General features: G+C 45.6%; 1 protein-coding gene across 5 annotated transcripts in view; it reads right to left on the bottom strand.

Annotated features, from left to right (window-relative positions):
- The window catches only part of stpg2 (sperm-tail PG-rich repeat containing 2), a 715,538-nt gene that overhangs the window by 37,837 nt on the left and 651,611 nt on the right, over window positions 1-26,090 (bottom strand). For 2 of the 5 annotated variants that reach the window (XR_011353872.1, XR_011353876.1), the window contains exons 15-16: window positions 23,306-23,449; window positions 4,087-4,161 (exon numbers count right to left, since the gene is read on the bottom strand). The exons of 1 other annotated variant lie outside the window; for it this stretch is intronic. The gene's annotated coding sequence lies outside the window, so the exon portion shown is untranslated. Of the gene's footprint in view, window positions 1-4,086; window positions 4,162-22,000; window positions 22,176-23,305; window positions 23,450-26,090 lie in introns of those variants that run through there. 2 more of the 5 variants (XR_011353873.1, XR_011353875.1) reach the window with 2 other exon arrangements.

Below are 26,090 nucleotides of genomic sequence, written 5' to 3'. Positions count from 1 at the left end.
GACTGTACTCCCTGTAAAATTGCCCCTTTCTAGGTTGTGGTCCATCTAACCATGTCCCTCATTGGTTGTTCTCCCTGTAACCCCATCCCTCGACGGTTGTTCTCTCTGTAACACCGTTGACACATGTTGTTCTCCCTGTAACCTCATCCCTTGGCAATGATTCTCCGTGGAACACCATCTACACAGGTTGTGCTCCCTGTAACACTGTCCCTCATATGTTGCACTCTCTGTAACACCGTCAGCACAGGTTGCTCTCCATGTGTAACCTCATCCCTCACAGGTTGTTCTCCCTGTAACCTCATCCCTCACCGGTTTTTCTCAATGTTTGTGGTGCGCTGTTAGCCAGAATCAGACACACACAAGATAAAGACCGTACAACACAAAGACTTCCACAGAGCCAGGGTGGCTGTAGCTGCACTAACTCTGAGTGAGCTTCGAGAGCCCGGTGCAGGCTTATATCCCGGAGGGTGTTTGATACGCGACCTCAGGCCAACTGATTGATAGCCAGCCAGGTGTTGTCCTGTCCCCTTACACTCCTGCAAGTACAGGTGTTGCCCCCTGCAGTAGACCGGTGGTGTACCACCGCATTCACCCACTTCTTTAAAATTGTCCCGGGGGGCCCAGTAACAAGGAATTGTACCCCCTATACACATACAATATTTACAGGTTGAGACGGTCCAGCGGCCGCTGGGGTCTCTGTGACCGTTGTAGGACTGGCTCTTGGTCACTGGTCGGAGGGGAAGTGGGGAGACTGGCGGCAGGGGTCCGTGTGACTGGTGTGGTGCCGCGCAGAGGGGGGGGCCGGGGTCGATGTATGAGGGTCGTATTGGATGGGTGAGGGGGAAGGTTTGTTTCCCAGGGCTGAAGCGGGCCCCTGGTGGTCAAGGAGGTCCTGTGTGCCCCATAGCCGCCTGGGGATAGGGATGTATGCCCAGTCAGCATCGTCCTGGGCTGGAGGATGGCGTAGTGTGGTGGGTGCACCTGCTGGTGCCAGGTCCCTGGTTGAGACAGTGTCCTCCCTGCCACTGCTGAACCTAACATAGGCGTGATTGTGATTTGCATGTAGGAGGAAGACCTGCTCGACCAGGGCTTCAGCCTTGTGTGTCCATACGTGCTTACGCAGGAGCATCGGTCCTGGGGACGTGAGTCATGCTGGGAGGGACATTCCAGTCGCTGACTGCCTGTTGACTTGCACGTCCATCATTGAGCGCCCAAGGTCGTGAGGGATGTCCCTGGTCAGCGTGGTGGCGGCCAGGACCATCTCGAAGTCGGAGTTGTTACTCTCCAGTTGTGTGCAGTGATTTATGGCATCCGGAGGCATGGGGAGCATCGGTAGGGTGGCCTGGTCACCGCCAGTGTTGACCACATCGTTCTCAATGTTGTCGGGGGCCCTCCGTGTCAGCTGCTGCCTGGCCCAAGATGGCAGTGGCATGTGGGGGCCCGCTGTGTGGCTGGCCTCCTTCCCCAGCCATGTTCGTTGTGCCGGGGAAATGATGTCGTCACGGCCAGCGGTAATGATGTCATTACATCAGCCAGAAGTGACGTCATGCCGTGAGCCGGAAATGACGTCACTGTAGTTCTTGGCGAGCGGCACTGGCAAGGGCAGGGACTGGTCCAGGTGCTCGGGGCACATGCTGCGACAGTCGATGGCAGGGCCAGATGTTGCACCATCGAGGTTGGGAAAGGAAGAAGTCATAGAGGGGACAATGGCGCCGCCCAGCATGTACACGTGGAGGGGTCCGCGGGGGAAGTGGGAAGGTGTCGGCTGGTTTTGAGAGGCACACTTTAGCGAAGTGGCCTTTCTTGCCACATCAGGAACAATACTGGTTCCTAGCCGGGCAGTTTTGGCATGATCATCAGTCTAACCCACACTAGGACCCACAATAATTACAGTGGCGCTGGGAGCCTGCTGCAGCGACGTTTTCCTCCCAAGCTCGGTCTGGGGCTGCAGCTGCAGTGTGAGAGGGCCATGAGGGAGCCTGGGGGATCTTGGAAACAAAGGCTTCAATGTGCGGGGCTGCCGCTTCCAGGGTTTGGACCACTTCCACTGTCTTGGTTAGAGCGTAGATATTGTATTCCAGCAGCTTCTACCGGATGGCCCTCGAGCGTAGCCCTCAGACGAAGGTGTCCCGGATCAGCTTCTCGACCTCCTCTGCACCTACCCCAGGTTCAGCCAGACATGGTCGGGCCAACTCTTACAGGTGTCCCAGGTAAGACTCAGCTATCTCCCCGGGTTGCTGGGCTTGGGTGTCGAGGAGTTATCTTACACAGACCCCATTCATGGGGGGCTTGTACAAGTTCTCGAGAGTGTCCATAGCAGCCTTTGGTTGCCTGGAAGGCGCGGGGACCCAGCTTTGACCAGAGTAGGACCAACCTCTTCCGATCTGAGCCAGGATGCCGCCTTCGTGTGCCTTGATGATTGCTTCAACAGCGTGCTGCCAGATCTCGAAGTGTGTCTGAGCTTTCAGATGGCGTGGGTCAACTTTGAGGCTCCCTGTGTTCAGGAGTTTTTCCATGGCAGCCGTGGGAAATTTTGTGGATTAAATTGTGGTGCGCTGTTAGCCAGAATCAGGTACACACAAGGTAAAGACTGTACAACAGGCTTCAATCCACAAAGACTTCCACAGAGCCAGGTTGGCTGTAGCTGCAGTAACTCTGAATGAGCTTCGGGAGGCCGGTGCAGGCTTATATCCCAGAGTGTGATTGACACCTGAACAGGTGGGGCTTGATCACTTCAAGCCGACTGATTGACAGCTGGCCACGTGTTGTCCTGTCTCCTTACACTCCTGCAGGTACAGGTGTTGCCCCCTGCAGTAGCCCAGTGGTGTACCACCACAATGTTACATTGTCAGCACAAGTTGTTCTCCCTGTAACTCCATCCCTCACCATTTGTTCTCCCTGTAACCCTGTCCTCTGCAGATTGTTCTCCCTGTAACCCCATCCCTCGCTGGTTGTTCTCCCTGTAACACCGTTTTCACAGGTTATTCTCCTTTAACACCATCTTTCACAGATTGTGCTCCCTGCAACACTGTTTCCTGTGACTGGACCTAATGACCAATTGTCAATACTGCAAGATTTGTTGTATGAGCATCTGTCTAGTTAAACTAAATGTAATTTCCATGTATTGAAATGCATAGCATTTTCAGACAGCATGATAGGCTAGATTCTCCAAGGCTTTTCTTTGACTCCACAGGGCTGCTTGTGTTCAGTCACAAAGTATATCGATGGTTGAAATTGATGGATTTTGTGATATGTCAAGGAGCCAAAGGTTAGAGACCACAGCTGAGTTTATTTGAGATGCAGATTCAACCACATCTTGAATGTTGCAAAAGGAGAGTGACCCAGAGCTTTCAAAAGAGACAAAATGTAGTCCTTGAATTATTACTTTATGACTCAGCTAGGACTGAAGTAAAATCATAATGGAGAAAGAGGTAGAAAAGAGAGAAGTTCTAGACATAGGACGAGGACAATTTATCACTACTAAAACATAAAAGCAGTTAAAATCAGACATGCAGGAACACTTCAATACATTGCTGTGCAACAGCAATTAAATGCATTGATAAATAGCAGGTAACATTGGTGATTGTGTTACAGTACCAAGGATCAAAGACTGACACCTCCTCAAACCAACCCTGTGCTCAGGATCTTGTCACTGCATTGGGTGAAATGTACCATATTAAAACAATTCTTAATATTACAAGGCACTACAGCTTGAATGGGATTGTGATAAAACGTGTCGCCTGCAGCCATATAAAGGTCATTTGGAAAACCTGAATAACAAATATGTAATCTTTTTTATCCTGTATAAATGTTCCCTCAAGCATTCTTTTTGAATAAAATTATTTTATAAGCTTTTTTTTTAAGAACAATTACATTGTTCTTTCTTCAGGCTTGACTGGTGTTGACTAAAATTAAATGATTGTTGGTGAAGGCTCCAACATGTGGGCCCCAGTTAGAATTCACACCGTGAGGTCAGGTGGGGTGCAATGGTTACTTGGTAGGGGACGTGAGGTCAGTTTATATGTCAAAGGTTGAGTAGCGAAACAACCATCTGAAGGTCAAATGGTGGTGATTTCATCCACTTACCTTGGTCTTTCTCCTGAGACCACCATGAACTTCATCTGTCCAAAGACCGGCATGTTCACCAGGATGTCAGGCTTCCTTCACAGACCAAAGGGCATTATTGAGATTTTCCTCCCACTGTCACCAGACCTCAGGACCATTTATATGTTGGCTGTTGACTGGCTCATAGAAGATGGAGAGAGTTCAAGTGGGCCACTTTCCAATTGCACCCCACTCTCCCTCCTCCCTCCTTAATTGAAGGAAGCCACTAACTCTTTCCAGCTTTAATAAATATTAATATTTTCTATGTAATACTTGAATTATTAAACTGTATTTTTTCTGTTTCGCACATGTAACACCTCACTGTACAGTCTTACTTACTGTAACACTGCAATCTACACTTCTGTTTTATTATTGCCCTACCTGCTGTAGTTAAGTATGGGTTGACTTGCCTAGATGGCATGAAAAACAAAACTTTTAATTGTATCTCAGTATACATAACAATAAATAAATCTATTCAGTGGTGAGGGGACATGGAATGCATCTAGGGTCCTGTGGTCACTATTGCCTCCTCTGCTGGTTGGCCACAACTTGTTATTGGTTCTCTAGTCAGCAGCTCTGAGCAGTTTACATTCAGGCTGATGGTAGCCAGCCATTCCTCTATCAATAAGCACAGTTTCAGTATTGCAGTATGTGCCCTGTGTTCTCATCCCCTCTCCCCTTCCCCCCCACCCCCACCCCTCAGCTGTACTAAGGCTCCTGTGGTGATACACCACTAGCCTATTACAGGGGGTGATCTCCGGAAGATAACCGGAGGACAGACCACACCTGGCCAGCTGTCAATCAGCCGACCTGAATAGACCTAACTCCACCCGGTCGGCTGTCAATCAACTGCCCTGGATATAATCTTGAGCTGGCCCCTCCCAAGCAGTCACTCAGGAGTTACCACTGTAGCAGAGGCTTTTAACAGAATAGAGCCTGTTGAACAGTCTCGCTTTTTGTGTCAGCTTGCTGCTGCAGCCATGCATCACATCTCCCCACGTTATAGGTCACCGAATTTATGGAAATTGGTCTCTGCACAAATTCTCTCAAATATTTGTTGAAGCATTTTTCAAATGGTAATAAAAATATCCATTCATGGTATTCATCAACAAGTGGATGTTTTAAATATTCCTATTAGTTTAATTATGGGTAATTAAGGTGAATATTCAATGAAGGAATCACAGATGTGAGGGTGTGAGTATGGGTAACTGTAGAAGCAGATTTTCTGACTGATTTTCAGAGAAATTGAATTGTGCACATATAGTTCTATGGGGTCATTTGTTTTCTCACAGGGAGTGTGCAGGTGCCCAGAATGCATTGCCAGGGAAGGTGGTAGGTGCAGATGTGATATTGATGTTTAAAGTGAACTTAGATGCACATGTGTACAGGCAGGAAATGCAGGGATGTGGATCATGTCTGGTTGGTGGGATTGGTTTAGTTTGGGGTTGTGGTAGGCACAAAGGAAGTAGGCTGAAGGGCCTGTCTGTTTTGTTCTATGTTCAATGTTCTCAGGATATCTTTGGCTTGGCTTCGCGGACGAAGATTTATGGAGGGGGTAAAAGTCCACGTCAGCTGCAGGCTTGTTTGTGGCTGACAAGTCCGATGCGGGACAGGCAGACACGGTTGCAGCGGCTGCAGGGGAAAATTGGTTGGTTGGGGTTGGGTGTTGGGTTTTTCCTCCTTTGCCTTTTGTCAGTGAGGTGGGCTCTGCGGTCTTCTTCAAAGGAGGTTGCTGCCCGCCAAACTGTGAGGCGCCAAGATGCACGGTTTGAGGCGATATCAGCCCACTGGCGGTGGTCAATGTGGCAGGCACCAAGAGATTTCTTTAGGCAGTCCTTGTACCTTTTCTTTGGTGCACCTCTGTCACGGTGGCCAGTGGAGAGCTCGCCATATAACACGATCTTTGGGAAGGCGATGGTCCTCCATTCTGGAGACGTGACCCATCCAGCGCAGCTGGATCTTCAGCAGCGTGGACTCGATGCTGTTGACCTCTGCCATCTCGAGTACTTCGACGTTAGGGATGAAAGCGCTCCAATGGATGTTGAGGATGGAGCGGAGACAACGCTGGTGGAAGCGTTCTAGGAGCCGTAGGTGGTGCCGGTAGAGGACCCATGATTCGGAGCCGAACAGGAGTGTGGGTATGACATACGCTCTGTATACGCTTATCTTTGTGAGGTTTTTCAGTTGGTTGTTTTTCCAGACTCTTTTGTGTAGTCTTCCAAAGGCGCTATTTGCCTTGGCGAGTCTGTTGTCTATTTCATTGTCGATCCTTGCATCTGATGAAATGGTGCAGCCGAGATAGGTAAACTGGTTGACCGTTTTGAGTTTTGTGTGCCCGATGGAGATGTGGGGGGGCTGGTAGTCATGGTGGGGAGCTGGCTGATGGAGGACCTCAGTTTTCTTCAGGCTGATTTCCAGGCCAAACATTTTGGCAGTTTCCGCAAAACAGGACGTCAAGCGCTGAAGAGCTGGCTCTGAATGGGCAACTAAAGCGGCATCGTCTGCAAAGAATAGTTCACGGACAAGTTTCTCTTGTGTCTTGGTGTGAGCTTGCAGGCGCCTCAGATTGAAGAGACTGCCATCCGTGCGGTACCGGATGTAAAAAAAAGATATGAACCCTGATTAAATGCAGGGAATGCCTGTTCTGTGCACTGTGGCAACAGGGACAGCCCAGTGTCTGGAGCTGAAGGAGATTCTGCTGATTTGTTTGGTTCAGCAGCTTCTGGGTGATGTTGCTTTAGGCTCAGTCCTTTCTTCTCACTGTGGATCTTTCAAGCTCTTCACCTGTTATTGCATAACCAAGTAACAGTGGCTGTGTTCCTAGAACCCTGCACCTGGTACTGCCATGTTATCAGTGAACTCATGCCCCACAGGAGAAGGTAAACCTTCTATGAGTGCAATGGCTCAGGTTGCCTTTTCCTGTCCTATCCATGAAGGAGAGGCTGCTCTGCTGTTCTTCACATCTGTCCAGGGGTGAGGGTCAGGGAGATATTGTGATCAAAGGAGGATGCAAGAGAAGGAAGGTATCAGTGGTGTGAAATAAAGTTAGGGTTGAGTATGGCATTCAGGCTGGTTTCATGTGTTATAGGCTGATTGATATGTGGTCAAGACTGAGGGATTATGGGGTCAGAGAGGGTTATATGGAGTTTGGACAATGATATGGAATCAGGGAGGGTGGAATTGGGTCAGGAGTGGTTGGTTATATGGTGTCAAAGAGGGTGATATGAAGACAGGACTGGGTGATGTTAGGTTTGGGAGGGTGATATGGGGTTAGGGATTGGGTTTGGAAAGGGTGATATGAGTACATGATTATGTGCTGTGCGCTATGGTAGGGTGACATGGGGTCAGAATATGGGTTCAGATTGGGTGATATGTGGTTAAGATGAATAATATATGGTTGGAGAGGGTGAAATAAGTTCAGGACTGGGTGAAATGGGGTTGGGGTGAATAATATGGCGACAAGACTTGGTGATATGGGGTCAGAAGTGGGTGATAAGATGTCATCCTGCAATCTGATTCTCTGTCTCCAGGTTCAGCTTTAATCTCTTCCCTAATTCTCAGCAACAATTCTCAGCACAAATTATGTCTATATGTTTTTCTTCTCATTGTTCACCTTATGATCCAGCTGTCCTCCCAGTTATGAAGACACTGCCATTAGCCAATATAAACTGTTTGGATTGAGAGGAAAAGGCAAGCAAAACTAATTGGCATCAACCAGCTTAACCACCTCATTGAATTGTTTCAATATGTGAGAGAAATATAACAACCAAGAGTGATACCCTAATAGATCTGTGTGTGTGTGTGTGTGTGTGTGTGTGTGTGTGTGTGTGTGTGTGTGTGTGTGTGTGTGTGTGTGTGATTGTATTTATGATGTGAGGAGTTAATTATGTGTGCATGAGTGATGTGTAGGACAACATGTACATTGGGTGGGTTGTCTGCCTACAACCTTCTGTATGCATTCAGGTATATCTTGATTGGACTTGTATGTACATGTGGGATCTGTTACTGTCCAAAGAGTTTTATCAAGTAATTCTGAATTGAGTCGATACCCTCTGGCTGGTGGTGAATACGGAGGGAAAGAGAATAAGCCACACTTAGATCAACCGAAGCTCAGCTGATAACAAGAAAGTCTGGTACGTGTCTTGGTACAGAAGTGTGAGCATGACAGGGTTAATCCTGCCTGTCTTCCTGCAGTATTATGGAGCTGGCTGCTTTGCTGAGGACTTTCCCTTTAATCTCTGTTGGATCCCTGACATCTGGTGAACAGAGGTACTGGCCATGTCACCACGACTCCTGCTGCCTGATCAACTGTCAGCCCTTTCCTCCTAACAGATGCCAAGGCCTGTCCGCGCCCTCTTCCCTCAGGAGCTCCCAGTGGCCATCCCACCATTTCTCTGCCTCTGAGGTCACAGGGAACTAACCTTCATTGGCTGATCTGTACACCCAAAGCAGAGCTATTGGACCCCTGGTGTGGTTCAACATGCTCTAATCATCTCGCACAGCAGCACAATCATCCTTCGCATGGTATTGCTCATTCCAACTAATCCGATTGGACAAGGCACACTAAGTATTGTCATCCATGCCCAAGGTTCTGTCCTTCCCTCAGGAGGGTTCCAGTGTTCATCAAACAGGACCAACCCTTCCTTAAGCAAACTAATAATTATTATAATGACAAGGAAGCAGTAGATGTGATCCTAATGTAACCACAGAGGATGAGGACCATATCCTCACACAGCTTGCTCCAGCTCTGCATGCTGACCTATCCTTACATTCTTTCCTAAGTATATGACGCCATCCCATCTGGTGTTCTTGAGCTCTGCCAGGTCTCAGAACAAATGAGGCATTTGCTGATCTCTCCCCTCACACTGAGCAACCTGCTTCAGAATAATTACATCATTCCCGAAAATAGCACCTCCTTGCTGCAAAGGGAGCAACTTTCTTCCATTTTGGAATACATTGAAATTGTCCAGAGGAAAAAAAAATGATATTTCTTTTTACAGGGATCAGCTCCAGAACCATTGGACCAATCGTTTTGTACTATTTATTGTAAAATGTTCATTGTACTTCATCTTCCATTTCATTGGTTGAAACAACTCCAGTCTTTCGATTTCAATCCCTCCACCTCTGCTAGAGGTTGTGGGTTTAAGGAGAGATGTTTGAGGGGATATAACGAAGAATATTTTTTCAGCCACAGGGGACTGAACCGGGTGATATGAGGACAAGATGATGATATGCGGTTCAGGGTGGGTGATATGGGGTCAGGATATTTGTTGGGGGTGGGTGAGATGCTGATATGGGGGTTAAAGGTGAGTGATATGGGGACATATCAGAGGTATGGGGTTAGGGGTGGGTGATATGGAGTCAGGACTGATGATATGGGGTTAGAGACGGACGATAAGGGGACAAGAAGGTGATATGGGATTTTAAACATATTGCCTGAGAGCAGAGAGGAAGAAACTCCCAGCACAGAAGAGTTGTTCATATGATCACTCAGGTGGCATGGTTAGCACTGCAGTTAGCGCAAAACTATTACAGCGCAAGGGACCCAGGTCAAATCTGGTGCCATCTGTAAGGAGTTTATACATTCTCCCTGTGACCGCAGGTGTTCCTATGGATGTTCCAGTTTCTTACCTTGTTCCAAATACAAGCAGAACTAGTAGGTTAATTGATCACATGGGTGTATTTGGGTGTCATGGACTTGTGGGTCAGAAGGGCCTGTTACCTCTAAATTTAAATTAAATCACCAGCACATGGAAATCTCTGAACCAAGTGTTGGTGAATGGGATCAGTTTGACAGGTATTTGATGGTGTAAATGGACGAGTTGGGCTGAGGACCATATTGATTTAAGTTTATTTGTCTCTTTTAGTATAGACAGAAGGGTTCTTCTGAGAGCCGTTTAAGAGGTTATCTCTATCATTCAGACAGCCATGAAAAGAGCACAAATTTACAGAGTATAGAGTTACAAGGTCAATTAATGCCAAGCAAGGGCAACCTGGTAATAATACTGATGTGAGGGTCACTCAGGAGCCTGTAGCTGTGGGGAAGAAACCATCCTTATATCTGTTGCTGCATGATTTCACACTCTTGAGACTTCTCCCCGATGAGAGGAGGGAGTGTGCATGGCGTGTCGAGGGTCTTTCAGAATGTTTGGCAGGAAATGTAGATGGAGCCTACAGAGGGGAGGGAAGATTGTGTGATGTTCACTCACCACCTTCTGCAGTTTCTTCCAACCTTGAGCAGAGGAGCTGCCATCCACGCTGAGATGCATCCAGCAAGTCTGCTCCCATTGCTGTACCTGTAGAAGTTGAGGGACAGGAGGATATGCCGAACTTTCCTGATCCCGAAGAAAGTAGAGGTGTTGGTGAGCTTTCTTGATAATCAGGTCAGGTCATTGGGGATACTTAGTCCAAAGAACTTGAAGAGATCTACTCTTTCCATTTCAGCGCCATTGATGTGGACAGGGGTATAGACTTTGCCTCCTCTCCTGAAGTCAATGTTCATCTCCTTTGCCTTACTGAATTTGAGAGAAAGTTTTTTTATCTTGACAACATGCCTCTAGACTTCCAATCTCTTCCATGAATTCCATCTCGTCGTTATTTGAAACCTGGCCCACAACTGCAGTGAATTCCCTTGGTATATTTTACTATGTCAAAGGCTGATGTAATTTATTGCTAATTATTCTGAGACATCTTATCAAACAATGCATGCGAAAGCATGAGATGGATGCATGAGAAAGAAAGGATCTAGTTACTGGCAATTGGATAATTGAGTGTTCGTACTGCTGGGTTGCAGACTACCTGGGTCAAATATGAGGCATTGCTCTTTGAATCTGTGTTTGGCTTCATCCTGGCAGTGGAGACAAGTTGGTGTGGGAAGGGGAGGGGAAGAAACAGCCAGCAACCTGGAGCTCCAGGTGCTGCATAAGGTCGGAATGCAGACTCATGACAAAATGTTTGGCCTCATCAGCACAGAGGAGGTTATGTAACATAGAAACAGACCCATCAGCCCATCTAGTCTTTGCAGAATTATTATTCTGCCCAATCCCAGTGACTTTCTCCCAGACCATAGTCCTCTAAGCCCCTCCCATCTGTGCACTTATCCAAATTTTTCATAAATGTCAAAATCAAGCCCACATTTACCAATTCATCTGGCAGCTTGTTCCACACTCCCACCACTCTCTGCATGAAGAAATGTCCCTTAAACATTCCCCAATACTCCCCTTAAACATTTCACCTTTCATCCTTAACCCATGCCCTCTAGTTGTCTCTCCCAACCTTAGTGGAAAAAGCTTGCTTGCATTTACTCCATCTATACCCATAATTTTTTATACCTCTATCAAAACTCCTCTCATTTTTATTTATTTTAATTAGATGTACAGCACAGTAAATCTACAACCCCTGAATGTTTAAAAGGGTGATGGAAACCAGAGCACTGGGCAAAAAACCCATGCAGTCACAGGGCGAACATACAAACTCTTTACGGATAGGGCCAGATTCGAAACTTGGTCACTGGTGCTGTAATAATGTCATACTAACCAGTATATTAACCATGCCGCCCCATTCACTGCCATTCCAGAGCAAAAAGTCCTAACCTGTTTAACCTTTCCTTGTAACTCAGTCCTTCTAGTCCCAACAGTATCCTCTCCCAGCTTCACTGTTGGCCTCACTCTTCAGCCAGTGAGTGGCTTTGTAACCTGCCACCGGCTGTGGACAGAACAAATGCATCCCCCTGTCCTTCAACATTACAGGTAAACCTGAGAGAAGTCATGCAGGTTGAATAAAATGTGCACAGATGAAATCATGGAGGTGAGAGTTAATCCAGCCCCACAAACAGATTCTGATTTGAGTTTTGTTCACAAGACGGATAACAACCTTCCCGGTGCCTGCCTGCAGATGCATACAAAGAATCATCAAGTGATCTGGTGCCATTGTTAAAACAAGAAAGGCAAACAAGACATCCCTTCAGAGACATCAGGTGTCAGTGGATCCCGTCACCTCCACAAGTGCCTCTGCCACCTTCATAGCCGGATGTCCTGTGCATCAGTGGTGAACCCGAGCATAGGACTCTGTATATGGATGGTCCTCCTCAGGCCTTGGTTACAAATCCCTGAAGGTAGAGGAGGATGTCAATGCTCGAGGCCTTTTGGGAGGGAGGCCCTCCTCACTGTTGTACCCAACTCATAACCATTCATGAGTTGTTTCTTTCCCCAGGTGTTCTGCATGGGATCAGGGAGGAGAGCTCAGCATTGCAAGGACTCGCATCACACTCCAGGAAGGGAGGAAAAGGAGTGGAATAAAGAATATTCATTGTGAGCAGAAGAACAGGCCATTTAGTGTCCAGGACCCAAGTCCTGCTTCCTTAAAGCTGGTAGCTATCAACCTAAGGCTTAGGCTGAGGCCTTGGGCCTGTGAATCTGAACCAGAGACCACTGTCACAGCTGAGTTTAGCAGTAACCCAGCTGGATTACACATATGAAGGGTGTCTTGCTCAGAGAGGCCACATGACTGGGAATGGGCTTTAACATGGAGGCTACTGATAACACTGTGAATGTATCTCATTGAGAGATACCTCATGGAAACAGACATTCCCCAACTATCAACCACCTACTACACTGACCCAATATTAATCTCATACTTTTAATCACCCCCATATTCCCGTCAACTCCTCCAAGATTCTACCATTCACCTATATACTGAGAGTAATTTACAGAGTCCAATTAAATTTTAAATTCATAGTACAGCACAGTAACAGGCTCTTCTGTCCACGAATCCGCACCGCCCAAATACACTCGTGTACACCCATTAAATGTCTAACCCTACATATCTTTGGAATATTGGAAGAAACCAGAGCCCCCGGGGGGAATCCACGAGGGCCTAGGGAAAACGTACAAAGTCCTCACAGATAGTGGCGGTTTCAAACCCAGGTGCTGGCACTGTAATAATGTGGCGCTAACCATGCAGCCCAAATGCATGTGACTTTGAGATGCAGGAGGAAACCTGCGCATCCCACTCAGTCACCGAGAGAGCATGAAAAGTCAACACAGACAGCAACCTTAGGTAAAAATTGAACCTAGGCCTCTGGTGTTGTCCTGGCAACCATCCTAACACCTGCGCCAGTTCCGCCCTTGGATATAATTTAAGTCATTGCTGTGTCCTGTACAGGTAATTGCCTAAATCTTTGAAGTCAGTGGTTTTATTTTAAGATACTCCGAGAGATAAAAATGTTCATTTAAATTTCAGACAATGCACAGAATTAAGACAAGCACAATGAAAAAATGTGTTTGCATTAGATTCAAATGCATTATCACTATAGTTTCTGCCTTTTAATCATTTAGAATTCTGAAGTTGGGCTTACTCAAAGCTAAAATCAGTAAACGCACCATAAGGCTTAGACTTTACAATGTAATTTCTTAATTAGTCAGGAGATTATGTCTTGGGGCATGCAGAAACAAGAGCAAGCTTTTCATCCTATTAAATTTCAAGAATCCGTGATATTTTTAATTTCCTTTCTGCATGTCTGAAGATTAAGACCTTTACAGTTTCCTTGTGGGATTAAATACAAGGTAGCTGTAAATTTCTGCTAAAACAGAAATTAGGCTGGAGGGGTGGATGAGATCCTTGCAAGCATCTTATAGATCTTTAACCATTCATGAGTTGTTTCTTTCCCCAGGTGTTCTGCATGGGATCAGGGAGGAGGGCTCAGCATTGCAAGGACACGCACACTCCAAGAAGGGAGGAAAAGGAGTGGAATAAAGAAACAGATATTCATTGTGAGCAGAGAAACAGGCCTTTTAGTCCACTTGTTTGTGCCAAGGTGATCTCCAAATCAATTCAACCTCTGCTGCTTGCACATGGCCTATGAAGCAAAGTTGACCAAGCTGGGGCTTTTCTCACTGCAGCAACAAAAGATTATTTAATAGAAGTAACAACTCAATGCTGGAGAAACTCAAAAGTTCAAAAGGTGTCCTTCATGTAGCAAAGCTAAAGATACATAATCGACATTTTGGGTGTGAGGCCTCCATTGAGGTATGGAAAAATGTCGGCAGGTGTCCAAACAAAAAGATAAAGGTGGAGGAGATGTGGGGAGAAGCATGGTCCTAAAGGCAGGAGGTAATAGGTGGAGAAGGGAGGGATGGCAGAGCAACAAGCAGAGGGAGGAAGGATAGCTAGATGTATAGAGAGGGAAGGGGTGGAGTGCAGAGGGTAAGGCAGGGGAGAAGGGAAGGGAGGAAGAAAGGAGAGCAAGTTAGCAGAAATTGGAGAAATCGATGTTAATGCCATCCATCTGGAGAGTGACCAGTCGGAAAATCAGGTGTTGTGTTCATGTTAATGCCATCTGGCTTAATATTACTTAATAGAGGTGTATAAGATTATAAGAGGCAAGGATAAGGTGTACAGCCAGCATCTTTCTCCTGGTGTGACAATAATAAATACCAAGGGGTGTCCGTTTAAGGTGAATGAAGGAAAGTTTAGGGGAGATGTCAAAGATAAGCTTTTAACACAGAGAGTGGTGGATGGGTGCCTCTAATCCATTTCCAGGGGTAGTAGTGAAGAATGAAGACGCTGTTTACATCCGGTACCGCACGGATGGCAGTCTCTTCAATCTGAGGCGCCTGCAAGCTCACACCAAGACACAAGAGAAACTTGTCCGTGAACTACTCTTTGCAGACGATGCCGCTTTAGTTGCCCATTCAGAGCCAGCTCTTCAGCGCTTGACGTCCTGCTTTGCGGAAACTGCCAAAATGTTTGGCCTGGAAGTCAGCCTGAAGAAAACTGAGGTCCTCCATCAGCCAGCTCCCCACCATGATTACCAGCCCCCCCACATCTTCATCGGGCATACAAAACTCAAAACGGTCAACCAGTTTACCTATCTCGGCTGCACCATTTCATCAGATGCAAGGATCGACAATGAGATAGACAACAGACTCGCCAAGGCAAATAGCGCCTTTGGAAGACTACACAAAAGAGTCTGGAAAAACAACCAACTGAAAAACCTCACAAAGATAAGCGTATACAGAGCCGTTGTCATACCCACACTCCTGTTCGGCTCCGAATCATGGGTCCTCTACCGGCACCACCTACGGCTCCTAGAACGCTTCCACCAGCGTTGTCTCCGCTCCATCCTCAACATCCATTGGAGCGCTTACATCCCTAACGTCGATGTACTCGAGATGGCAGAGGTCGACAGCATCGAGTCCACGCTGCTGAAGATCCAGCTGCGCTGGATGGGTCACGTCTCCAGAATGGAGGACCATCGCCTTCCCAAAGATCGTGTTATATGGCGAGCTCTCCACTGGCCACCGTGACAGAGGTGCACCAAAGAAAAGGTACAAGGATTGCCTAAAGAAATCTCTTGGTGCCTGCCACATTGACCACCGCCAGTGGGCTGATAACGCCTCAAACCGTGCATCTTGGCGCCTCACAGTTTGGCGGGCAGCAACCTCCTTTGAAGAAGACCGCAGAGCCCACCTCACTGACAAAAGGCAAAGGAGGAAAAACCCAACACCCAACCCCAACCAACCAATTTTCCCCTGCAACCGCTGCAATCGTGTCTGCCTGTCCCGCATCGGACTTGTCAGCCACAAACGAGCCTGCAGCTGACGTGGACTTTTTACCCCCTCCATAAATATTCGTCCGCGAAGCCAAGCCAAAGAAGAAGTGAAGAATGGTACAATAAAGACATCCAAAAGAGTCTTAGACAGGCACATGGATGCAAAAAAAAACTGAGAGCTGATTGATGGTTGTCAGGTAGGGAAAAAATTTAGATTGTTTTGGAGTAGGTTTACATCAGTCGGAACAACACCATGGGCTGAAGGGTCTGTACAGTGTTTCATGTACTACATTCTATACCTCCATTCCTTTCATATTCATGTCTATCTAGAAGCCTTTTGAACACTACTACAAGTATTGTATCTGCTTCCAACAGCCCATTCCAGCCAACCACCACTCTCCGAGTAAAACAATTGCCCTGCACATCTCCCTTAAACTTCTTCCCCATCTCCTTATACCTAAGTCTTCTGGAGTACGACACTTTTACACTGGGGAAAGGATTCTAACTACCCTTTCTACCGACTTCTCTTGATTTTATAAACAGGATTTGGAAGCCGTTGTCATATCCACACTCCTGTTCGGCTCCGAATCATGGGTCCTCTACCGGCATCACCTACGGCTCCTAGAACGCTTCTACCAGCGTTGTCTCCGCTCCATCCTCAACATCCATTGGAGCGCTTTCATCCCTAACGTCGAAGTACTCGAGATGGCAGAGGTCGACAGCATCGAGTCCACGCTGCTGAAGATCCAGCTGCGCTGGGTGGGTCACGTCTCCAGAATGGAGGACCATCGCCTTCCCAAGATCGTGTTATATGGCGAGCTCTCCACTGGCCACCGTGACAGAGGTGCACCAAAGAAAAGATACAAGGACTGCCTAAAGAAATCTCTTGGTGCCTGCCACATTGACCACCGCCAGTGGGCTGATATCGCCTCAAACCGTGCATCTTGGCGCCTCACAGTTTGGCGGGCAGCAACCTCCTTTGAAGAAGACCGCAGAGCCCACCTCACTGACAAAAGGCAAAGGAGGAAAACCCAACACCCAACCCCAACCAACCAATTTTCCCCTGCAACCGCTGCAACCGTGTCTGCCTGTCCCGCATCGGACTTGTCAGCCACAAACGAGCCTGCAGCTGACGTGGACATTTACCCCCTCCATAAATCTTTGTCCGTGAAGCCAAGCCAAAGAAGAAAATAAAAAAACATCTGCAAATCCAAAGCAGAAAAAGTAGGATACTTAGCAAATCAGGCAATGTCTGTGGTAAGAGAAACAGGATAAAAGTTTCAAGTTGAAGACCCTTTTTCAGATCTGAGATGTTAACTTAATTCGTCTTTTCACAGCTGCACCTCACCTGCTAAATGTTCCCGGCATTTTGTATTTTTATTCCATTTATAAGAATGCATGCGGAAAGCATGTTGTCTTACAAATTCACTGCAGATGGGATTGTGGTCAAGCCTGACTTTAGAGCACCATAATCAAGGCTGCTACACCATTGCAGGATTGAAGGAGTGCTGCACTGTTGGAAATGCCATCTTTTGGAAATGATATTCAACTGAGCACAAGAGAATCACAAAAACTACAGATGCTGTAATCTTGAACAAACATTGAGCTGCTGGAGGGACTCAGTGGGTCAGGCTGCATCATGGCTTGAAATGGTCAGTCAATGTTTTGGGTCCAGCCCTTTTATGAAGGTGAAGTCTCGGTAAAGAGTTCTATCTCAAAGCATTGAGCGACCATTTCTACCCAAGGATTCTGCCTGACCTGCCGAGTCCCTCCAGCACTTAATTGGTCAAACTGAGCTCAGTCTCTTTGGAAGAAATCACAAGGCACTCCTTTGAAGGAATCAGGCAGCTTCCTGGACATTGTTCCTCTGTTACCATCCAGAAGGCAAATAAATTGCTCCTAATCTCTTTACTGAGTGAAACACAGTAGGCTGCAGATACTGTGATTGTAGTAAACACACCAAAATGCTAGAGAAACTCAGCTGGTCTTTTCAGCATCTATAGGAGTCAAAGATATATTGCTGATATTTTGGGCCTGAGCCCTTCTTCAAGGAAAAATCTGAAAAGTGCTGGGAAAACTGACAGCTGTGTGGGAAGCGCAAGAGCCACATGCTAGAAGCCAATGGGCTCATGGAGATCATGCCCGCTGTTGTCAACATCTGTCCACCAATTGGGAGAGTTGAAGGCACGGCTGGAGCAGTTGAAGAGCCAAGTACGCCAAGTTTTGAACAGTTGGTCGGAGGCTAGTCAGTCAGATGTCAGATGTCTGTGTGTGCATTCTCACGTGGCAGCTTCAGTAAACAAAAGGCTGAGCTGCTTCGTCCACAGGTAACTGTCTGTCAATGTGCTCACCCAGTAGTTTCCGTGGGAAAAAGACTTAGCTGCTTTGTCCACAGGTGTCAGCACTATTGTCCTGATGGCAGTTTGCACCACTCTGACACCCGGGTGTGTGTGTGTGTGTGATTGTGTGTGTGTGTGTGTGTGTGTGTGTGTGTGTGTGTGTGTGTGTGTGTGTGTGTGTGTGTGTGTGTGTGTGTGTGTGTCTAACCTGGGTTTTCCCAGTCCCCTTCCAAGAGGAGGACTTCATGCAACAGTCACTTGATGACCCAAGACAGGGTGCTAAGAGGGGAAGACTTGTGTGACTGAAGGACACTTGTTAACCCTAAAGTGGGCTTCGGAGGCTTGAACCTCATGTAGCAACTAGAAGGTGAAAATTCCAGGGAATGAAGAAATCAAAGTTGTTCGTTGCACATTCAAAACTCAGCTAAGTCACAAGTCTCCAGTGATCACAGCCAAATGTCTCCACATCCAACTAAAACCCAATGTGCAACCAAACTCAGAATCCCAAACACAGAGACCAGACTCTGCGAGCAGTTCCTTTTTGACTGACGGACTTGACGTGACTGACTTGAGGTTTTATTTTGGTAGTTTTCTTTTGAGGCATTTTGAGCTTGGACTGTAATGGTCTGAGATTTTTTCCACATTCATCTTAAAAATATTTGTTGTTAATGTAGATTGCCATGAAGGCTTATGTTCGGATTTAAGTTTATTGAGGTAATTCTATTATTGTTAATTTGTTAATAAATTTTGTTTTAAACTTATCCCATTTGTTTATGAGTCTCTCAACTGTTGTTGGTGAGGTGTAACATAAAGGATGTGCTGGCATTGGAGAGGATTCAAAGAAGCTTCAAATGAATGATTCCTGGAATGAAGGGATTAGTATATGTGAAACATTTGATGGCTCTCGGTCTGTACTCCTTGGAGTTCAGAGTAACCTTGTGGTAAACCACTGTTATGCCGTGATTGGCTGCTGCTGGCTGGACACACCTCCTGAGATCAAGTGCACCCATAGCCCCTTGCATGCTCCCCATTTCACTTTGCTTCGATTAGTCAGTGAGGTAGACAGTTGTTCCAGTCTTTAGTTAATAAAAGCCTGATAGTTTCACAACTCCAATCTTTTGTGATTATTGATGGTGTATCAATTTTATTAACAAAAAAATTCAAAGAAGCATGGAATAGTACCTGAAAACTAAGAAGCTTGACATCGACCCTCAGTTATCAGACACCCCAAACACGGTCGAGCTTTGGCTACACTATTTTATAAACTTGCTGGTGGTGGCCCACTACTCTTGTGATCTGACCTCAGCCGCAGTTGTGGGTGGGCAAAGGGATCAGCATGGACATAGTGGTCCAAGTAGCTTGCATCTCTGCTATACAATTCAGTAATTCTGGAACCTTTCAGTCTTTTGGCCGTTATATCAACAATTTTGATAATAGTTACTGCTTCCATTTCTTTGATGAAGGATAAGAATATAAGAAACAGGAGCAGAAATCGGTCATCTGGTCTGTATTCAATAAAATCAGATCTGATCTGGCTGTGGACAGGTCTATTTACCTGCCTTTTCCACTATAATCCTTAATTCCCCTGCTATGCAAAAATCTATCTAACGGTGCCTGAATTACATTTAATTAAACAGTATCAGAATCAGAATTTATTGTTATGAGCAAGTCATGAAATTCAGTGTCTTGCATTAGCAACACAGTGCAAATATTCATATTATAACCATCTTACAACATTACTACATAAAAAAAAATAAAAATAATAGTGCACAAAAAGTAAGGCCGTGTCTTTGGTTCATTGATCATTCAGGAATCTGATGGCCGCTGAGTGCTCATCTTTAGGCTCCTGTACCATTTTCATGATGGTAGCAGAGTGAAGAGGGCTTGGCCTGGATAGTGGGGGTCTTAGAGGGTAGAGGCACCGCCTCATGTCGATGTCCTTGATTGAGTGAAATCTGGTGCCCATGATGTCACAGGCCGAATTAACAACCTTCTGGAGTTTATTCTTGTCCTGAGAGTTGGCGCCTCCATACCGGGCAGTGATGTAACCAGCCAGGATGCTCTCTATAGTACACCTGTAGAAGTTTCTGAGAGTTTTCGGTAACATACCAAATGTCCTCAGACAGCTCACAAAATATAACCGCTGGCAAGCCTAAGCACTGCTTCCTTGGGCATAGAGTTCCAAGGATGTTTGGATTAGAGTCAGTGTGACTGGAGAAGATAGGAAATAGAGTGGTGCCTAATGTAGAAGGATCTGCTTGGAGAAGAGTAGTACTATAATTTGAGAGAGTGGCCAGATTAGGTGATATCGCTATTGGCGAAAGAGGGGATGCTTCACCATTCTCACCTCTCACTTAATCCCACATAGGGAAAGCAAGGCTGGCAAACACGCCCACAATTGATCAGTAAGCTCAAATCCTGCAGGTGTACCAAATCTGAAATAAAATCTGAAATCATTGCAATCACAGCTCAGACCCTGCCTTGCGTCGACTCCAACCTATACCTTCTGCTGCCTCAGAAAAGCAACTAACAAAGTACTCATCCCAACCCAGTCACAATCCATCCTCATGTAGGAATGAAGACCCATGGGTGAGAGGTCACACACCAACATATTAAAGAACAGTCTCACTGCTCTTACCAGACCTCTGATTGAGCCTTACAAAAAATTGTCCTTCCTCTATTCAAACTGATCTCTCTCTGTAATTCCATTCTAGTAACATGTTTCATTCTACTAAACGTGTCTGGCTAGACCTACTGGATAGAATGCAAATGCAAATCTCTTCTCTACCTAGATACATCTGATGATAAATGTAAATTTGAACTGGAACTGAACTTCATTTTATAAAAGCAGACAATGCTGCAAAGGCATGGATTCAACTCTGGTTTCAAAAACAGGCAAAGTCACTGAGCATTGGGGAGAGGATAAGGGAAGTGGGACAGTTTGACCATTTGGGATACCCTGGCACAGTTTCAATGGACTGAATTTCAATGAAGATTTTCTGTGATTCACATTCCCTTCCTTTGCCACAGATGCCATCTCTACTCCAGTGAGGTTTTCCTTTCCCCATTCTTCATCTACTAACTTCCAATCATCCTCTAGTCTTCAAACAAGAAAAGCTGCAGATGCAAGTAAACCACAGCAGCACAGAGAATGTGGGGTAAATCAATGTGTCAGACACCATCCCTAGAAGGTAATAGACAGTCAACGTTTCAGGGAGATCTGATGAAGAGTTTTTGGTCCAAAACATTGACTATCTTTTGTCTTCCATGGATACTGCCTGAACGTCTGAATTTCTCTGGCAGTTTTAGAGTTGAGCCTCTAGTCCTCTCTATTTTCATGGCTGCTCCTTCCTCCTGAGACGTTGTCTGACCTACTGAGAGGTACACGAAAAGATTGCTTTTATTTTAGATCTCCACCATCATCACTATTTCAAGTGAGCCCAACCCTGTCCCCATTCCGGAATGCCCATACTTTAGAAGATCTCTCCTGGAGCTTTTGCAGCGCAGGCTGGTTTGGTCACTTGACTGCCCAGGAATGCAGAAGGTAATAACATAGCCAGGTCCATCATGGGCTCCAACCTTTTATCCATTGAAGACATCTATGTGAGGCACTGCTTCAAGAAGGCAGCCAACATCATAAAGTACCCCCATCACCCTGGTTACAACTTCTTCTTACTGTTGCCTTTGGGCAGAAGGGAGAGAAGCCTAAAGATCAGAACTTCTACGTAACAGTAACATTTTCTTTCCAACAGTTTACAGGCTCTTGAAACATCCCTGGTTACACAAATCAGGCACTGCTCTGACACCACAAGAAGACTGCACAATTTTAACCCAAGCTCTTTTTCTTGCACTAGGGCAGGCAAAAATTGACAAATGCCATGCATTATTACATGACAATAAAGGAATCTAGAATCTCCTCTGCAAACTCTCTAATATATTGTTGTTCTTACTTTAGCTGAGTGACCAGAACTGTACAAAGAATACCTGACAGAGCTCAGGTCCGAAATGTTGGTTACCCTTCAACTCCTATGGATGCTGCGCGACCAGCTGAGTTTCTCCAGGATGATTGTGTATTGTACTTGATCCCAGCATCTGCAGACTTCCTTGTTTCAAACCAGGTCGGGCAGCATTGTGGAAGTAAACGGACAGACAATGTTTCAAGTCGAGACCCTGCATCAGGACTGAGAATATAGAGAAGAGATAGCTGGTATAAAGTAGACTGTTGTCACTGGGGTGGCATGTAAGCAGTAGGTGTGGTTGGTAGAAGTGGGGACTGAAAGTGAGCAGAAGATTAAGGGATCCCTGCAAACCAGTTTGTCCATTTTGTCTGCAGTCACACAATGGTGGCAGAAACTGTGAAGAGGAAGATTTGAAGTTAACAAAAATATGCAGATCAAAACATCAATCCACAAAGAGCAGCAACACTAATTACTTGTGGCTGTAAGTAGCACTGTAGATAAGGAAGATATATGTCCTGTCAATAATAATGTTGTCTGGGCTGGTGTCTCTAATTAACTTAGCAATCCATATCTGATCTAATGCATGACAAACTGCAAGACTTGTTTCTCAAAAACAATCTGGAGTTTGTTGGAGCAGCTAGTTTTTTTCTTTCTGACTAAAGGATCTGCTGATGAGATGAGAATCTGTATATTAATTAGACTTGAGGTATCTTTAATATTCAGCAATGTGGTAGAATGTGTCTCAGTGTGAATGCTATCAAGTAAGAACATAAAGAATAGTGGCAGGAGTCAGCCCTCTGGCTGTCGAGCCTGCTCTGCCATTCAATAAGATGTGGCCATGGACTCAGTTCCACTTACCCACCTGTTTCCCCATCACCCTTAATTCCGATATTCTTCAAAATTCATCTTGAATTTAAATGACAAAGGGCTCAGGCCTGAGATATTGGTGACCCTTTAATTCCTATGGATGCAGTGTAACCTGCTGAGTTTCTCCAGCATGTTTGTGTATTCATTGCCCCAGCATCAGCAAACTTTCTTATTTAACTCTTGAACTTTTGTGTGCCTGCATTATGCAGTGGCTGACAGTTGAGTTGAAATGTGTGTAACATGAATAGTTGTGGGGGAATTAACATATGATCCTTTAATTGAATGACAACCAAAGGGTAAGACATGAAAATTGCAACTTGTATGAGATGGCCACATTGATGTTCAGTCACTGTTGATGCTCCCAATGTAGCAGGCACAGGGAGAGAGAGCAAAGCTCGAAACAGACAACACCCAAGGTCAGGATCTCAGGTGGCATTTTTACACAGAAACTTTGGAAATGTTCTGAAAAAAATTAGCATACTTACCTTTGACGTGTCCCGATGTGGTCATGTACACAGGGCACTTTTACACAGACTTCCTGCATTGTGGAGTTTGTCAGAGGAGGAACATCATATTCATTAGGCCTGTTTCTTATGAAGTGGCTGTGGTCAATTTACACTGCAGCCGCTCTGTAAAAATGTGTAGGGGTATGAGTGGAAAAATTACGAGATGAAATTTGCATTAAAAATTCTGTCCCGACATTTTTACACTGCCAGTGGAGCAGAAATGTTCCTGAAATTTTCTGCTGTTCAGTGGCTGTGTAAAAGTGCCTAAGGAGTCTGCAGCTATTGGAGGACTAGAACAACACACAAAAGTGCTGGTGATACATCAACTGCCTACTGCTTTACATGAATGTTGTATGACCTGCTGAGTTCCTGCAATACCTTTGTACATTGCTGAGAAGCTCTGGTTCCTGTGAGGCAACTGATCCACTAGATACACCATCATAAACCCCGCCCACATGGAGTGACTGTCCTCTGGTCATGTAAAGTGACCATGGATTCAGAGGCAGTTTCTCTGGGTGCTTGCAGTCAACGGGGCATCTAAAGCCATCTACTGTTGGAGTACTCTCAGGAAATCCTAGCAAAAAGCAACCAGTATACTTGGGAATTCTACAGAGAATTTCAACATCTGGAGATAATGGAGGTGACTACGTCAGAAGAAGTCCTGTAATCCGCAATTGCTCACTGTCTCAGAAGGGACTTTCTTTCTCTCTTTTTCTTTTTTTTTTCAAAATAACCCTGGAGTGTGGTGATCCTTTGCCAGCCTTTGAACTGCAAGCATGAGAAAACTTTCTATTATATCTCAGTGCAGGCAATAATAATAAATTAATCCAAACCTCAAACTGAGCATTTCTGCCACCTTTGAGACAATATCCCAAACTGACCTCTTGAACTAGTCCTCCATCACCGCCTTACACTCTTCCTCTGTGTCTCTGCCATCGATCTAAAAAACCTCACAGCATTGGAAGCAATTTATAAAAGTGAGTTACTGTAGTCTCAAATGTGGCATATACCTCGACTTTCACAGACAAAAAAACAGGCATGATCCATAGAAACATCTTCTCTCCTGAATATGTGACCCAAAGACCTTTCATTCAAAGGATTGGAATATTGTTATGAATCTCTGGTTGGTAAGGCTTGCCTATCCTTCATTCTGCCATTTCAAACACTTTGACCACCTGGTTTTCAGACCTGACAATTGTTTTGGTTCGTTGATACTTATTTGGGTCCACAGAACATTGTGTCATTATCGTTTTTCTTATCTGTGGTTGGGAAGATATTAGAGTCAATCCTCAAGGGTGAAGTTATGAGATACCTGGAGATGCATGACAGGATAGGTCCAAGACAGCATGATTTTTAAAAGGTAGATCCTGCCTGACTAACCTATTAAGAGTTTTTTGAAGAAATCTCAGGTAGGATAGACAAAGGGGCATCTGTGGATGTAATATATTTGGATAAGGTGCCACATGTTAGGCTACTAACTAAAATGAAGGCCCTTGGAATCACAGGGACGATATTAGACTGGATGGAAAATTGGCTGATAGGCAGAAAGCAAAGGGTTGAAATTAAGGGATCCTGTTCAGAATGGCTGCCTGTAACAAGTGGTGTTCCGCAGGGGTCGGTCTTGGGGAAGCTGCTGTTTACAATTTATATTAATGATTTGGATGGTCGACTAAATAGTTTTGTGGCCAAATTTGCGGATGACACCAAGATAGGTGGCGGAGCAGGAACTGTTGAAGAAACCGGAAAATTGCCGAAGGATATAGACAGATTGGGAGACTGGGCAAATATATGGCATATGAAGTACAAGGTTGAGAAGTGTTTGGTTCTACATTTTGGCAGTGGAAATAAACAGGCAGAGTATAATCTAGATGGGGGGAAATTCAATCCTCGGAGGTGCAAAGAGACCTGGGCATCCTCGTGCAGAGTAATCTAAAAGTTAATGCCCAGGTGGGATTGGTAGAGAAGAATGTGAATGCTCTGCTAGCATTCATTTCAAGAGGAATAGTGTATGAGAGAAGAGAGGTGTTAATGATGCTCCTTGGGGCAGTGGTGAGACCTCATTTGGAGTACTGTGTACAATTTTGTGCCTCCTACCTTAGATAGGATGTGATGTTGTTGGAGAGGGTGCAGAGGAGATTTACCAGGGTAATTCCTGGAATGCAGGGGCTGTCATATGGGGAATGTTTGGCAGCTCTTGGGTTGTATTCGTTGGAGTATAGGAGAGTGGGGGAGGGGGGGATCTCTTAGAGATATTTCAAATATTGAAAGGTTTTGACAGAGTGAATGCGAATAAGATGTTTCCCTTAATGGGTGAATCGAGGACAAGGGTCATAGTCTTAAAATTAGAAGTTATCCAATTAAAACAGAGAGGAGGAAGAACTTCTTTAGTCAGAGGGTCGTGGATCTGTGGAACTCACTGCCGCACAAAGCAGTGGAGGCCAGATCACTATTTAAACAGGAAATGGATAAGTATCAAATTAGTAAGGGTATCAAGGGATATGGGGAAAAGCTGGAAATTGGAACTAGGGGTGAGCATAGTTTAGCTTAGTGTAGAGTCATTGAACAGACTCGATGGGCCTAGTGGCCGCTTTTCTTCCTTTATCTTGTGATCTTACTCGATCTTCAAGACCCTTCTCATTGCAAGCTTTAAATAATTGGTTTGTTTGCAGCTGGAAGAGTCCTTGAAAATGAATGATGAGATTTCAGTGTATTCAAAAAGCATTGCCAAAAAAATAAGGGAAGGTTGTATTCCTGATACTCTCCT

The sequence above is a fragment of the Narcine bancroftii genome, chromosome 3 (assembly GCF_036971445.1).
Source record: "Narcine bancroftii isolate sNarBan1 chromosome 3, sNarBan1.hap1, whole genome shotgun sequence".
Classification (NCBI taxonomy): Eukaryota; Metazoa; Chordata; class Chondrichthyes; order Torpediniformes; family Narcinidae; genus Narcine; species Narcine bancroftii.
The sequence above is the reverse complement of the archived record's forward strand: the minus strand, read 5'-3'. Positions and strand labels throughout refer to the sequence as shown.